Source organism: Schistocerca nitens, chromosome 1 (genome assembly GCF_023898315.1).
Source record: "Schistocerca nitens isolate TAMUIC-IGC-003100 chromosome 1, iqSchNite1.1, whole genome shotgun sequence".
Classification (NCBI taxonomy): Eukaryota; Metazoa; Arthropoda; class Insecta; order Orthoptera; family Acrididae; genus Schistocerca; species Schistocerca nitens.
In genome coordinates this window covers 868,816,136-868,833,938 of record NC_064614.1, presented here as the reverse complement: position 1 = coordinate 868,833,938, position 17,803 = coordinate 868,816,136, and positions in this window count along the sequence as shown.

Sequence of the window (17,803 nt, the reverse complement as noted above, 5' to 3'; positions counted from 1 at the left end):
TTTAAGTAGTTCTAAGTTCTAGGGGACTAATGACCACAGCTGTTAAGTCCCATAGTGCTCAGAGCCATTTGAACCATTTGAACCATGTTTTGTGCAGCCATTCACCTCTGACAGTGCGTAAGGACCTAGGCATCGACCTGGTGTAATAGTAAATGTTTTGATTGATCCACGGCGAAAGCTCAGTGATGCTGTGGCCACTGCAGTCATTACGGAGGATGTCATTGAGTCAACATAGGAACACGTAGTGGTCGTGTGATGTGGAGCTCCATAGTCAACAATGGCCTTTGAACGGTGTGCTCTGATACGCTTGTGCATGCACCAGCGTTCTACTCTATCGTCAAATCTGCCGCAGACCGCCTCCTACCCTGGGTTACGCAGCGCGGGACCCTACGATCTCTAAGTTTTGTGATGAGAGGTGGTCGTCCAATACCTTATGGCCTACTCTTTACTTCATCGTCCTTCAGCCACTTTCCATAGGTGCTCACAACAGTAATCAGTAATACGCCAACTTTCGTGATGACTGGGTGTTGTGTGCTGTCCTTAGGTTAGTTAGGTTTAAGTAGTTCTAAGTTCTAGGGGACTGATGACCATAGATGTTAAGTCCCATAGTGCTCAGAGCCATTTGAACCATTTAATACGCCAACAGGTGATCAGGTTCGCTGTCTCACAGTTTATCATTTGCGGCCCATATCTTCGCTATAATGGCTACCAATTCGTCTCTCTTCCGCTTACATTCTTTCCATACTGCGTCACCTGCTCGCAACACCACAAGGAGGCATTCAACCTCCCCGTGGACAGTGGTCATAATGGTCACCAGTGGTCATAATGGTTTGGCTCACCAGTGTATATGGTGTTATATTCGATGCCAAGTAAAGGCTACATATGATAAGCAATTATGTGTATTCCTCCTAATTTTCAAAGTGTGTTTCAATAAAATTGTCGATTTATTTAAAAGTTCTGATCTTATTTTATCATTCTATAAAAGTGGTTCACATGGATGTAAGCACTATAGTACTTAACATCTGAGGTCATCAGTCCCCTAGACTTAGAACTACTTAAAACTAACGTAAGGACATCACACACATCCATGCCCGAGGTAGGATTCGAACCTGCGACCGTAGCAGCAGCGTGGTTCCGGACTGAATGGCCTAGAACCGCTCGGTCATAGCGGCCGGCTATCATTCTATCCATTCCGCGTTACCATGTACGTTCCTATATGTATCACAATGATTACTATTTCCTGCTCGACGTGATCAAGATTAGTGACCGACTAATACAGCTATCTGGCGTTTGGGTGAGTTCGCACGTACCGACGACGGCGGTGAAGGTGAGGCCGCGCAGGGGCATACCGACCCGTCCGTGACGCGTGCCGCATCGCATCGCAGCAGGCTGACGGTAGGCAGCAGGTGGCATTGTCTGATTTGCGGTGAGGCGCACGTGTGACTAACGCGATCACGCCTAACGGGGACAAATCGCGTTAAGCGCTCGCCGGACAGCTGACTACTGCGCGCGGCTCACGGTTCACGTAGCTACCTGCACCCAGCGCACGCCGCAGGGCCGCAGCCACAGCACTCCCTACTGTAGATTACGCTAGCAATACAGTAGCTCACAATCAGTGTTTGCACTGAGCATGCACTCAATAGCAACCTGTCGCATAGTGTATGGAGCATCGTAATAGGCACTAACGAACCGAGTTGCCACACTGCAAAGACACGTTTCACTCAAGATGTTAGCGAAGTAACGTCTCTCTGTAGAATACTGGTTATATCACACAAAACGTGTACCCCTTTTTGTTTCGTGATCGGATCAAGAAATGCGATCGAGATTTTGCTAGGAAATGATAGGAGCCAGAGGGGTGTGTAATCTGTGGCATAGATAATATTCGTAACTTTTGTATCATTTTATCAACATCAGAATATATCTAACAAGTTTGCTATAACAAGTTGAGGCAGAGAGCCAAAACAAGAACTCAAGGCAATTCTTCCAATCCATATAAAAATCGGAAACGTGGATTTCAGAGCCCAACTTATTTCATAAGAGATAAGAACGGCAACTTGATAAATGACAAGGAAAGAACTGTAGAAAGATGGAAAGAATACTTTCCAGAACTGTTGACCAAGATGAGATAGTAACTGCAAACACTACAAAGGAAAGGAAAGATGAAGAAGAACGGGAAGTTATTGAAGACGACGTGAAAATCGCAATCAAAGGACCAAGAAACAACAAAGCCCCAGGGGTGGACAGAATGACATCAGAATTAATCAAGGAGGGAGGTGAGAGCTTACACTTCCAGATATATAAACTGATCCAGTTGATATGGGAGAAGGAGACACTACCGGAAGAATGGAAATTGACTATAATATGCCCAATATACAAGAAGGGAAGCAGAGTTGAATGCGGCAACTACAGAGGAATCAGCTTGTTGAATGTAACGTATAAGATGCTGTCCATCATTATCCTCAGACAATTGTAACCATTCATAGAGAACAACATACAGGAGTACCAAGCTGGCTTTCGACCAAACCGATCGACAATAGATCACGTCCTCAGAATAAGACAATTTTTGGAAAATCACTGGGAATATGATAAAGGTATATGACAGCATCCACAGGAATAGCCTATATAATGCAATTTGTGACTTCCGAATCCATAAGAAGCTAGTGACAATGGTGCAAGCTTGTATGGAAGGGTCAAAGACAGCAGTACGTTTCCGAGGAGCCACATCAGAAACATTCGAGATCGAGACAGGTCTCAGACAATGGGTTGCTCTCTCATGTGTTCTGTTCAATGTCATCTTAGAGAAAGTAATAAAAGAGTATAGGCAACAGGAGTGGGCTGGAGTAGAGATGGACAGTAACTTCAATTGTCTCGCATATGCAGATGAAATAGTACTACTGAGTGAATCAAAGCACGAGTTGAAAGAAATGTACCAGAAAAGAAGGTGGGGCTCTAAGTGAATCGAGACAAAACAGAGGTCATGCAATTAGGAGGAAGACAAGAGCAGGAAGAATTTCTTGAGCTAGATGGCAAGAGGTTCAAGAGAGTACGCCATTTAAAATACTTGCGATCTTGGTTTACCACCGACAACAACATAAAAATGGACATCAAGAAAAGAATAGCAGTGGGAATGAAATGTATGCATTCCCTCAGAGAAACGCTCGGCTCTAAATCCATCTCAGTGAACACTAAGATGAAAATCTACAACACAGTAAGATGCCCAGCAGTGATGTACGGTTCAGAAACATGGGGCATTACTAAGCGAGAAAGGGAAAAACTATTAATATTTGGAAGAAGGGTAATGAGGAAGATATGTGGACCAGTTTTAGATAACGAAGAATGGGGGAGGAGGAAAAACGAGGAAATCTACCTTCTGATGCGACAACCAACTATCCTACAGAAGATAAAGAGCAAAAGTATACAATGGGTGGGTCATGTAACCCGTATGCCAGATGGCAGACAGGCGAAGATGGCACTAGGGGGCAAACCAAACATCAAGCGCCCCATTGGACGACCAAAGCAGCGCTGGATGGACGTCCTGTCGAAGGACCTAGCAGCCCTGGGAATTGAAGACACTTGGGAACCGGGCTCAAAACAGGAAGGAATGGAGGCAGTTTGTGGAAGCAGTGCGTGGTCTGCAGGGCCTGTGATCGCTGAATATCTATCTATCGATTTATCTAACTTTTGTATCAACCGAGATATTGAAGCAAAAGTGTCACTTTCAGTATTGTAATATTATTTTTGATGTCACTGGAAAGCCAATGAAATGATGATTACAGAGATGTAAGGCTTGTTAAAGCCAGCGTCAAAACATTTCGCAAAAGTATCCGAGAAATCTACTAAAGTTGAAAACCAAGGCAACAGGAATCAGTTGTTGCAGCTTATACTCCGCCAATGGGTCTCTCGTGCGAGTAACGGTCGTTGTGTTCACCGAGAAGATAGGCCCACGAGCAGTCGGCTCAGAGGCGAGCAAGTCGCCGAAGTGGAGCAAATAGAAAGACATGCGAACGGCGACAGAACTACCCTAGACGGAGTCTTCCGGCTCATTGAGTCGCTACTAAGACAAAACGTTTTTGTTCTTGGCTCTGCAGACGTTGAAGAGCCCCAGGGCATGTAACGTGCATTTCCAGTGCAGGGTACCAACGCTCCCACTTTGTTACTGCTATGTTGTAACATCTGTATGTAGTTGTGTAAACATCTGTACACAGTTGTGAGGGAGTCTGGAGCGTCCATACAATCACGAAACCATGAAAGTTTAGATACTGCGAGTAAGAGATGACGTGACATTGTGCTATAACCATTTCAAGAAAGATAATTTGGTTAAGGAATGAGCGTAGAATACCTGCAATACGAGGCCAAACGGTCTTCTACAACTCCGAGGGTCAGCAGCAGGATACAGAACAACCAGAACAAGAAACATCGTCTGTAGGAGTGACTCAATCTGCCCTAAACGACAGATTACGAAATGAACATCCACATTGTAACGCATAAGTTTAGGAAGTTTTACTCTGAATTCATCGTATTATTTTTCATTTATTGAAAATGAAATTATACTGCGATTACTGTGTATTTATCACAGTATGCCGATAGCACTCAAAACCGACTATTGTTCATTTGTGTAAAGTATTGGGAGCTTCGTCATAAAGAAACAAAAGATCAAAATAAAGAGAAAAAGATATGTGACAGGAGTTACCAATCTCGACTTTTGCGTAATACAAGGGAATCCTTTGCAAAACCTTGGTTAGAACCGGGAAGTAGAAACTATTTTTAAATTTCTTCTGGGACGATATATCCCGCATAAAAATACGAAACCGTGGTGTATGTGTAAATGTATTTGATTAGGGGACTACAAAGAAGAAACAATGAGTTGATCGACGTACGCAGTGTGGCTATGTCGCAGCCGATCGCATGACCTGCGACCGAAGGCAATTGAGTTGCTAGGTAATGTAAGGGTTTAAGGAAGGGCATTAAAATGAGTCCCTTGTTGTTAAATAGGAGCAATCACAAAGAAAATGATGAAAACGACGCTGAAGGCCTAAGTATAGGGCACATGTAAAGAAACAGGGAGTAATATAGAAAAGAACATGGAAAGAGAAAAGCAGAGAGAATTAGAAAAAGTGTAGAAGTAAAGAGAAATCGAGAAGATTTCATTTACGTTGGGTTCGAAGATAGCCAGATAGCAGACTTCTTTTGACTTTTAAGACGTTATCAAGCAGTACTTGCATCTATATTCTCGTCAACAACTTTTCTGCACTGCCCAAGTATTTATTTTGACAACATAGACTTTAGTATACATATGTTGCTGGACATTTGTCTCATGAAGTGAGATCAGAACTAACTGCAATATAAACGAGTTGAGAAAATATGACACGTATGTATCAGTGCTCCTGCGAATGCATCAATGTATGTGTACTAAACGATATGTTGATGTATTTATACTTTTGAATGACAATATTCTCCCCGTAAATTTTTTTTATATGCATGTACAGGCTATTTAAAAATAAGTGTTACTTATTCGTACCCGAGGTAGTATAGATCAAACCTAGAAGAAAAGTTCCAAAAACTGTTGAAATATGAGTCACTAAAGATACGCAGTACACAGCCTGCATTTAATTCCAGATGAGGCAGAGTTCAGAAGAGATGTCTCACAAAATTATCTCAGTAATCATATGCGAGAAGGTGCAAATCTTCGAGCAGTTATGGAAGTGAGGAATCAGGATCGTTTCAGTATCAATGTACCGACAAGAATGGTCGATGACACTCATGGGGCTATACCCTCTACCAAATAGACTAACAGGTGCCCTGCATCACCAATTTCCGCGCGACGAATTACCAGCGCCTCTGGAGAACGTAGGCTTGCAGAGAGACAGCGAACATGGTTTACTCACGACAGGGCACCACTCCATTTTCTACGAACCGTGAGACAGTATCTCACCACAACGTTTCATGGCCGGTGGATTGATCGAGGAGTCCCTTCCTGTTCATCTGCTTGATTTCTAGCTATAAGTCATTTAAAGGCATTATTGTATGCTCAACCCACCGACCACGTGCAGAAGTTACAGGACCATGTAATTCACTATGAATAACGGCTGAAGGATCTGTCGGGATGCGTGGTAACCACATGCAGCAAAGCCTGTAGGAGCTGCTGCTATGTAACAGAACTGTGCAGACCTACACGGATGAGAGGACATACTGCCCCTCACGTCGACTGATATTAGTTCCCAGACATTTACTCTTAAAATGTTTTCTTCTAGTTTCGACCAACACTACCCCCTGTACAAATACATGACACTTCCTTTAACCACCAAATATATCCTAGTATCGCTTGATAATAGCTTAAAAGCCCAAACAGTCCTGTGGAGGATGTTACTAACAAAAATTTCGTTTTCACAGAAAGTTACACCCAAGGTTGAACAGAGCCTCAATCTTTAACAAAAATCGAGAAAATTATCCTTGCATCTTCCATTCTCTACACCTGAGGTCAGGTCATGCTGTGATGGATCATGGTATCCTTGATCCAAATCCCAGCATGTTCGAAGTGAGGCAAAAGAGCTCTCAACTGAGAGTGTTTGAAAGAGGATCTGCAATTCCGACATGCAGGTGATAACCAAAGGAAACCTATGAAGACGGGAATTCGAGGCCGAACCGCATACTATCACTGACAGTGTTCTATCAGTAGAGCTACCACGTCCACTGCACGAACAAACTACCCAGTATGTCGCAGTCGGAAGGTAATCCATACGGAAGGCTTGAGGAGCACCCGGTGGTAGTAGACGGTTTCACTTGGCTCGTCAACTGTGCTCGTAGAGCACAATTGGTAGAGCACTGCATGAGAAAGGCTGGGATCCGAACTCGGGTTCTGCTCCAGCCCACAGTTGTCAAATTTAAACAAAGCTTTGGTTGTTTCCTACAGCTTGGACTTATGAAACCGATAGTTATTTTCAACTTACTGATCGTATCACAAAGTCGAGATGAACTGCTTTATCATGTGGATGTCTATGACACAGCTTACCGTTGTGTAAGAGTTATTATGCATGATCATGAAAATACACTCCTGGAAATTGAAATAAGAACACCGTGAATTCATTGTCCCAGGAAGGGGAAACTTTATTGACACATTCCTGGGGTCAGATACATCACATGATCACACTGACAGAACCACAGGCACATAGACACAGGCAACAGAGCATGCACAATGTCGGCACTAGTACAGTGTATATCCACCTTTCGCAGCAATGCAGGCTGCTATTCTCCCATGGAGACGATCGTAGAGATGCTGGATGTAGTCCTGTGGAACGGTTTGCCATGCCATTTCCACCTGGCGCCTCAGTTGGACCAGCGTTCGTGCTGGACGTGCAGACCGCGTGAGACGACGCTTCATCCAGTCCCAAACATGCTCAATGGGGGACAGATCCGGAGATCTTGCTGGCCAGGGTAGTTGACTTACACCTTCTAGAGCACGTTGGGTGGCACGGGATACATGCGGACGTGCATTGTCCTGTTGGAACAGCAAGTTCCCTTGCCGGTCTAGGAATGGTAGAACGATGGGTTCGATGACGGTTTGGATGTACCGTGCACTATTCAGTGTCCCCTCGACGATCACCAGTGGTGTACGACCAGTGTAGGAGATCGCTCCCCACACCATGATGCCGGGTGTTGGCCCTGTGTGCCTCGGTCGTATGCAGTCCTGATTGTGGCGCTGACCTGCACGGCGCCAAACACGCATACGATCATCATTGGCACCAAGGCAGAAGCGACTCTCATCGCTGAAGACGACACGTCTCCATTCGTCCCTCCATTCACGCCTGTCGCGACACCACTGGAGGCGGGCTGCACGATGTTGGGGCGTGAGCGGAAGACGGCCTAACGGTGTGCGGGACCGTAGCCCAGCTTCATGGAGACGGTTGCGAATGGTCCTCGCCGATACCCCAGGAGCAACAGTGTCCCTAATTTGCTGGGAAGTGGCGGTGCGGTCCCCTACGGCACTGCGTAGGATCCTACGGTCTTGGCGTGCATCCGTGCGTCGCTGCGGTCCGGTCCCAGGTCGACGGGCACGTGCACCTTCCGCCGACCACTGGCGACAACATCGATGTACTGTGGAGACCTCACGCCCCACGTGTTGAGCAATTCGGCGGTAAGTCCACCCGGCCTCCCGCATGCCCACTATACGCCCTCGCTCAAAGTCCGTCAACTGCACATACGGTTCACGTCCACGCTGTCGCGGCATGCTACCAGTGTTAAAGACTGCGATGGAGCTCCGTATGCCACGGCAAACTGGCTGACACTGACGGCGGCGGTGCACAAATGCTGCGCAGCTAGCGCCATTCGACGGCCAACACCGCGGTTCCTGGTGTGTCCGCTGTGCCGTGCGTGTGATCATTGCTTGTACAGCCCTCTCGCAGTGTCCGGAGCAAGTATGGTGGGTCTGACACACCGGTGTCAATGTGTTCTTTTTTCCATTTCCAGGAGTGTAGAAAGAAAAAGACATATATGAAGTCGAATAGTATCACGTTATACATTCCCGTCGGATGTGTTGCATGGACACTCACTCAATGATACAGTGCGCAGAGTTTTAGGACTTTCCCACAGACATCACGCAAACAACAGGTGCAGGTGAGTAGGTAGACTTCGTCTTTTCCATATTCATTCTACACTGCAACACATCATCGGGTAACAACAAAGATATGATCGTTCATAAATGCGGCTGATTAGAGGAATACTGAGCTAAGATGAGCTCAGTACGTTATATTAGAAGTCATGTGTTCCACAGACACAAAACTAACACCGGCTGTGCCACAACGAAATGTTCTGGGTGACCCTAAGTTCTCTCAACATTTGAAAATGCGCTAATTCACGGAATAAAGTAGATAGGGAGCTAAAAATTGACACACGTGCCTGATATGACATGGGGTTTTATTAAAACCATAAACGAGTGCAAAAACTAGCCCACAGATGGCGCTGGACAGCAACTCGTCAATGACGCCGCATCAGAATCGTGAATCGTGTGTAAAATAAACTGGAGTGAGACAGGCAGTCAGATGCGACAGCAGTCGTAGAATTTTGACTTTACCGAAAAGGCGCTGTTAGTGAAGCTCTGCTGTCAAAACCGACAATGCTCTGTTGCAGCTTTACGGTCCATTCGACATAAGCAAGGTACTATAAAGGGTAAAGGTTCTGTGACAACTGTCACAGTGAAGAGAATGACCACGAAGTTCGAAGCCACAGGTTGTTTGGACGATTGGCTCCATAGTGGGCTATGAGACACAAGTGCTACTGCTGCTCGGACAGCTCAGGAAAAAAATTAGGGCTTCAGTGGATTCATTTCCGTTTGATGAAGTAATCGTTCATGGAGTCGCACGTCGCACCTCCATTCCATACACTATTTTTCGGAGAGCACTAAGGTGTACCCTCCAACGGTATCCGTATAAAATCACTCGTCATCACGAACTCTTAGTTACCGATTTTGTGACTCGGAGAGCATTTACGGTGTGGGAACTTCAAAAAGCGGGGGAAAATGACGATTAGTTGTCTAACGTATAGTGCATAAAATTTTATACGTTGTTGTGTTGGAAGTCAGATCTGGAAGCTGGCGAGATCTTTAGATATTGAATAAGAGTCCCTAACCGTTGTTTCCACCAATTTGTCGTCTTCTAAAGTTGTGTCCCAAGTGCAGAAGACAGCTAGTCGGTCATGGGATCTTCTTCGGCGGAGGCTGCTATGCTTTCTTCTCTAACTTGAACCTGTGTTTGTGCATTTTTTGTGGGGTGCCACTTGCCCAGGAGAGTCTCTGTATCTTCAGAGGGCAAGATCTGTAGTACTGACAATGATGGTAGGCGACACCACTAATTAATGTATCCTGTTTGCTTACATTTTAAAATATCACTTTTTACACTTTGTTCTAAAACATTCGACATAGCTTTCTTAAGAGTACGGTAACTTTTCTGACAACTTCCAATGTAGACTACACGTCCGTCCGAAAGAGAGATATACGTCCGGCTCTGAATAACACAGAGTGACTAGTGCAGCCAAAGTACTACGTCTCCCCGGCGTGCCAAAGCGACGCGAATGTGTCCAAAGCACTGCGGTTGTAATATCATTACTCTTATGTTTCTCAACACTAGCGAAATTCAATAAAGAAAATGGTAGACTCGTAGGGTACCCATGAGAGATTGTCATACTGAAAACTGGACTAAATACAATGTAAGGTATATAAATAATTAATAAGAAAGCTAGGTGTTTTGACGCCTAACACCCAAATATGCCGACCAATCAGAGGCAAGTTCAGTACAATTGTCGGACTCTACCACGGGATTGCTACATATTGCACCATCTGGTGCTTGTACCTCATTCCACTTTTGTACCATATGCTACTTCACGTGTATAAAGCCGCATCACAGCGAGCTTCTAGGAATAGCCAGGAATATAACGAGTTGACTATCGACACCAATTTCACTCTACAAGGGGCTCCCAGAACCCACAAGTATAGATTCTGGGCTGCCGAAAATAGTACAACAGTCGTGAAAATGCCGCTGCATGACGGGAAAATCACTGTGTGGTGTGGATTTATCACATGAGTCGTGATAGGATTCTTTTTCTTCAAGGGAATGGCGTTGCTGCCTTTCTAACTGCTAGCGTGACGGGCACGAGGTATGCCGATATGTTACACAATCGTATGATCCCTAGCCTGGCTGATAAAAGCTTGCTGTGAAGCATGACTTTTATCCAGAATGGCGTTCCACCCCATACTGATACACGTGTGCAAGATCTCTCGCGCACATCGTTTGGCGAGGGTCGCGTGGCCAGCCCCGTTTCCGGCATGCTTGGCCTCCTAGATCCGCAGACCTCAGTCCACCTCATTACTGGTTGCGAGGCTGCCTGAAATCGTTAGTCTACTACGACAGTCCGACCTCGTTAGAGACACTAAAAAACATCATCCGACAGCAGTCTCCCGCCATACTTGGTGATATCCTACTCAGTTTTGTTAAAAACATTGTCCCTCGACTACAGGTATTGTTGATGAATGATGACCGACACGTTGAGCATTTGTTATAAAGACAAAAATAAATTGTTATGTTTTCATTATTGCTTTCCTATCACAATAGCGTGATAGCAATGCTTCGGAATGGCTAAATTCGTAAGGGAACTGAACTGGGTCATAATCTCCTTCTTCACCCTCTCTCTGTCCATCTCCTGCTCACCGTCTCTTTGCTCCCCTCTCTTTAGCCATCTCCTCCTTCTCCCCCGTATTATTGTAGATCTCCTCCTCTCCCTACCCCCAATATTTCCAATATTTCTCCGTCTCCTTCTCATCCGTCTCCCTGTCCATCTTCCCCCCACTCACTCCCCTCCAACGTCTCCCTCTCTGATTATGCGCCCTGTTTATTATTAATGCAAATGGAACATTCAACATGGAATGAAATAAATAGGAAGTGCAGGGAAGCTAACACGAAATGGCTGCAGGACAAATGTGAAGTCATCGTAAAAGAAATGATTACCGGAAAGATAGACTCGGCATAAACGAAAGTCGAAACAGCCATCGGTGACATCAACACTAGAACCGCTGATATTTGGACATACCTAGAACCGCGGCTGGGTCACTAATGACCCGCGATCTTTTCCTTCATTTCCCCTATGTCAATGGGTTATTGTTACTGCCAATGAAACTATTGTTAGAAGCACTAGGAAATTTAGAATGAAATTAACAAAAATAAACAAGGTTTACACAAATCATAATTTTATATTTCAAATCTTTTCTGAGTGTTTTTACTGGTTACTGTTACATAATGAACACAAATAATAATTTTTGTTGTACATTTGTTGCACACAGTTTTCTTGCAGATGTGACACTTTACAAATGATTTGTTTCCTTCACAAGGCAATGTGTTCGCTTTTTTTGTCTGTCAGTAATATCTTCAGGTCTGACAGGGACGCTAGTCCTTCTAGTCGCTGCGTACTTATCAGTAAGTTCCATCCCCAGCTGCAGGACATTCTTGTTGCTCTTACCCTGATAAACAGTCAGTGTGGTATATCTTTTTTCAACGTAACTATGCTGTATAAGTGTTGTCTTGCCTTCTTGATACAGACTGGCATTTCCCTGCAAGATCGATTTATTGTGCCCACAAGACTCGTAGAATTAGCTTTCAGTGTCTCAGAGAGCGCTAAGGAGGTGAAAAAATTGTCACATGTGACATTCATTCCCTTGTTGAGGTAAGGTTGCATCAATCTTTTTGCAACAAAGTCACCAAGGCGCTCATCACTCCGCCTAGTGTCATCCTTTCCTAGGTAAGGGATAGCATTCACAATATATTTTGAGTCTTTATCTACCGCCATCCAATACTTTTGGCCGTATTTGTCCGGTTTTGAGGCCATAAACTGCGTGAATCTGCAACGGCACTTTGAAGGAAAAAGCTGTTCGTCGGTTGTTATATATATATATATGGACCCGGTATGTAGCTAGACTCTGCATTCGCAATGAACTCATTCCAAATTTCTGATACCAAAGCAAACTTGTCTTCTCTTAGTCGTTCTGATCTTGTAGATCAAATGTCAAATCTGAGATAATGCATTATCTCTCTGAATCTTTCACGAGCCATTGTTGATTTCACAAAATTATTTCCCCACTTCACTGACCACAATGTGTCTAGTTCTAAGCTCTTAACTCCAATAGTACCACGGACGTACAGTATAGCAATAAAAGCTTCCAGTTCTTCAATTTTTATAGTCCACACATCTGAGCTCAGTACACGACGTGCTTCAGTTTCTGTACATTTTACAATATGTTTCAAAATTTTGTCCGTTATCATTAGATGCCATACACTGTAACAGGTCTCATTCACGTTTCGTTTTGCATGCGAAGATGGTCCTGTCCTATCTTCCAAAACATTCTGTTTTCCATATCTTCCAGATGAACGGTCACCTATTACTCCAACTTTCCAAGTTATTCCATCGGGTGCTACAATATCGCTACCTGAAGGAAACTGAAGTAGTCCAGAACCCTGGGCATTTTGTTGTCCACGCCGTCCTTGACGACGTCCACTTCCTCGAGTTGACTTAGTCTCTGTGGCAGCTGTTCCTGTGATAGTAGTTATACGTATTAGAACGCGATTTAATATTGAATATATTGTGTAATATTATAACAAAAAGAACACCTTCATAAATGTAATACATAACTTGTAAAAATTCAACACGAAACAAAGTATAAACATAAGTGTTGCAATTGAAATTAGTGTCTACGCAACAGCCGGCCGCGGTGGTCTCGCGGTTCTAGGCGCTCAGTCCGGAACCACGCGACTGCTTCGGTTGCAGGTTCGAATCCTGCCTCGGGCATGGATGTGTGTGATGTCCTTAGGTTAGTTAGGTTTAAGTAGTTCTAAGTTCTAGGGGACTGATGACCACAGATGTTAAGTCCCATAGTGCTCAGAGCCATTTGAACCATTTGTCTATGCAACATATATATAAACAAAAATTATTATAAAACAAACACATAAACAAGCATACCTTTCTCATCAGCATTCAGTAGAACCTTCTCAGGAGTAACATCGTCTTCTGATGAAGAATTCGGAACTATTCGCGATGGAAATTCTTCCTCAGATAAAGACTCCAGCGGTTCGCCCTCAGATTCAATATCTAAAATCTCATTTAGAGCATTTATAATGTCCTCCTCTGTGCGTAGAAATTTGGCCATAATATATTCGTAAGTTACAAGCACAATCTACACAGACAGAATGTACTTCTAAACCCGTTTTCGTCGTACAAAACTCTGGGTGCGCAATATCTGCATACAAGGTCAGACTTGTTTGAACCTCTCTCCCTGTGCTGAAAACTGGAACGTCAGCCGGAAGTGAAGTAAAACGAGTTTTTCGATTGTTTGCAAAACACACACTAACAATAGGCATGAAGCTACATGAAAAATTCGATTGTTAGAGCGACTGCGCCGGGCGGGTCAGAACTGACGCTTCCGCAGTTCTAGGTGAATCTTCATATTTCTCTTTTATGTTTTCGCCATAAAATGTGAAATGCAGTATAATCACTAATTACCTTATTTCATAAAATGTCACAGAAATGTAACACTCTAGGCAATAATACAAAAGAATGAGAAACAAAAGAATAAGAAACAAAAGTGGGTCTCGTGTTAAAAGCAACGGTTGTAACATTTTGAGTGAAACGGGAATTCCACTGTTAGATGCAGAGGACAGAGCAGATAGGTGGAAAGAATACATTGAAGGCCTCTATGAGGGTGAAGATTTATCTGATGTGATAGTAGAAGAAACAGGAGTCGATTTAGAAGAGATAGCGGATCCAGTATTAGAATCGGAATTTAAAAGAGCTTTGGAGGACTTACGGTCAAATAAGGCAGAAGGGATAGATAACATTCCATCAGAATTTCTAAAATCATTGGGGGAAGTGGCAACTAAACGACTATTCACGTTGGTGTGTAGAATATATGAGTCTGGCGACATACCATCTGACTTTCGGAAAAGCATCATCCACACAATTCCGAAGACGGCAATAGCTGACAAGTGCGAGATTTATCGCACAATCAGCTTAACATCTCATGCATCGAAGCTGCTTACAAGAATAATATACAGAAGAATGGAAAAGAAAATTGAGAATGCGCTAGGTGACGATCAGTTTGGCTTTAGGAAAAGTAAAGGGACGAGAGAGGCAATTCTGACGTTACGGCTAATAATGGAAGCAAGGCTAAAGAAAAATCAAGACACTTTCATAGGATTTGTCGACCTGGAAAAAGCGTTCGACAATATAAAATGGTGCAAGCTGTTCGAGATTCTGAAAAAAGTAGGGGTAAGCTACAGGGAGAGACGGGTCATATACAATATGTACAACAACCAAGAGGGAATAATAAGAGTGGACGATCAAGAACGAAGTGGTCGTATTAAGAAGGGTGTAAGACAAGGCTGTGGCCTTTCGCCCCTACTCTTCAATCTGTACATCGAGGAAGCAATGATGGAAATAAAAGAAAGGTTCAGGAGTGGAATTAAAATACAAGTTGATAGGATATCAATGATACGATTCGCTGATGACATTGCTATCCTGAGTGAAAGTGAAAAAGAATTGTATGACCTGCTGAACGGAATGAACAGTCTAATGAGTACACAGTATGGACTGAGAGTAAATCGAAGACAGACGAAGGTAATGAGAAATAGTAGGAATGAGAACAGCGAGAAAGTTAACATCATGTCGATGAAGTTAAAGAATTCTGCTACCTAGGCTGTTAAATAAGCAAGGAGGACATCAAAAGCAGACTAGGTATGGCAAAAAAGGCATTCCTGGCCAAGAGAAGTCTACTAATATCAAATATCGCCCGTAATTTGTGGAAGAAATTTCTGAGAATGTACGTCTGGAGTACAGAAACATGGACTGTGGGAAAACCGGAACGGAAGAGAATCGAAGCATTTGAGATGTGGTGCTACAGACTAATGTTGAAAATTAGGTGGACTGATAAGGTAAGGAATGAGAAGGTTCTACGCAGAATCGGAGCGGTCGCGCGGTTCCAGTGTGTAGCGCCTAGAACCGTTCGGCCACACTTTCCGTTGTAAAGAACCTCGGTTTGGAAGTTACGTTAGGATAAAATTTTGCCCGCTAAAGCAGGCAAAAGTAACTGTCTCGTGGTGATTAGCGAAAGCGATTACATTTCAAAGACTTTGCAATTTTTCACCAACAATGAAATCTTAGAAGTTAAAAAGAGGCCCCTTTTCGTATTTCACAATGACATTACAACTGTGTGAATAGCTCTAACGTTCTTCAGGAGTCAAAATGGAGCAAAAAGTGCTTAATAATGATGAATCCGAAAATGCCTAAACTGCGTTCGCAGACTATGCTGCATAAAGAGCGGCTTGTTATTCGCCCTGTTGTCAGTGAATGCCCAAGTCGAAACTAATATGATAATAGCATTTATCAGGCTAAGATAAAAGATCTTTTCACTTTTCAGCAGGCATATATTATCAGAAACAGTTACGAAATGATTCAGCTACTGAAGAACTTAGAATTGCCACAAAATGCGGAATGAGTTTCGTTTGACATTAAGAACAATTATATAAACGTACATTTAGAAGGAGATTAGGAATTCTCTTGAAAAATTTCCTATCTTTTGGAAAGGTAGCATACGCATATGCAGTAGAACTTTGGGAACGAACAAAACTGTCGTTCTCTTCTAATTATTTTACATTTAACCGAAAGCCATATTTTCAAAAAGACGGATTTGCAGTAGGGTCCAGTCGGTCAGGTATCCTGTCTGAAATATTCGTAAATGATTTTGAGTACAAATTTTTCGAAACACATCAGGATTTTTGTAGCAAAATGATTTTTTACTTCAGATATGTAGGATTTTTGTAGCAAAATGATTTTTTACTTCAGATATGTCGATGACATTTAATTATTTTTCAAGGCAGGTGCGATGAAAAGAGGAACTATCACAGGTTCTCAATGCTACACATGAAAAAAATGCTTTTCACTACTGAATTCTAAACCCATGGCTCCCTTAGTTTCTCGGATTTGCCAATAACGAAAAGGGTGTAAAATTAAATACTGACATCTTCCGTAAGCCCACAGCTACAGACGCAATCATTTCGTCAGACACTTCCTTTATGCCGTACATAAACGAGCCTACTTCATCTCAGTATTTTATCGGATTCCAAAACTTGTTTTAGATAGTGATACAGCTGATCGGGAAGTAGACACAATAGTTCAAGTGGGAGTATCAAACAACTTTACGGAAAAAGAAATTCGGAAATTAGGTACAAAAATATTTAAAAAGGAGAACAAGCAAGCTGTGTGGCCTGCCCACTCAACTCGTATAAGGTGCCTAAACGATGATGAGTTCTCGGAATGTTATACAACAATTCAAGCAAATCACTTTAATAGTTTTTATTACAATAAAGAAGATAGACAATACTTAACACTGAAATTACAACGGGTCGCAAGCGATGGGCTACATGCAAACAAGTAATGTCCTTCGCAACAGACAATGTCCATGTAAGCAGTTTATATGGATCACTTTAACTGCCGGTCTACAACTGTGCTGGTCTGCGAGTTCCGGCCTGGTATTTTCCTAATACTGTGCGACCGAGGCTGGTAGGAGCGGCGTTTCTATTCCCTTCGGCTAGAGAGCGCTCCTATCGTAGTGCGGTTCTTATCAGCGGGCTGTTGGGTGACGTTGTGTAACAGCCTTCTTAGCTCTTGCGTTCTTCATCTTCGTGCCGTCGCTGTCGTTAGCCGGAACACGAAAAGCCAGCGTTAAAAATCCAGTCTCCCTTGTTTCTCATTCCTATGTTGGCTCGTTTTCCGAAACAACGGCCGATGCTTTCAGAAAATGTAATAAATAATAAACTAACTTCGCGACACAACCTTGATGAAGATACAGACAAATACAGTAACTCGGATGTTTATAAAGAGAGGGCCGCGTGATAATTTTTATATTTGTCCGACGGGTAGAGACCGTAAGTCAATGCATAGGGAGCACACATATACCAGCAACAATCGCGCCGTTGGTTGTCACTTTAGAGAACACAAGCTCTCTTTGCAGTCAACCGAAAAAAGCCAAAGCATTTTGCATTCGAATCAAATACTGGATATCCTTGAAGAAAATGAGCCCGCATCTCGTGGTCGTGCGGTAGCGTTCTCGCTTCCCACGCCCGGGTTCCCAGGTTCGATTCCCGTCGGGGTCAGGGATTTTCTCTGCCTCGTGATGGCTGGGTGTTGTGTGCTGTCCTTAGGTTAGTTAGGTTTAAGTAGTTCTAAGTTCTCTGGGACTTATGACCACAGCAGTTGAGTCCCATAGTGCTCAGAG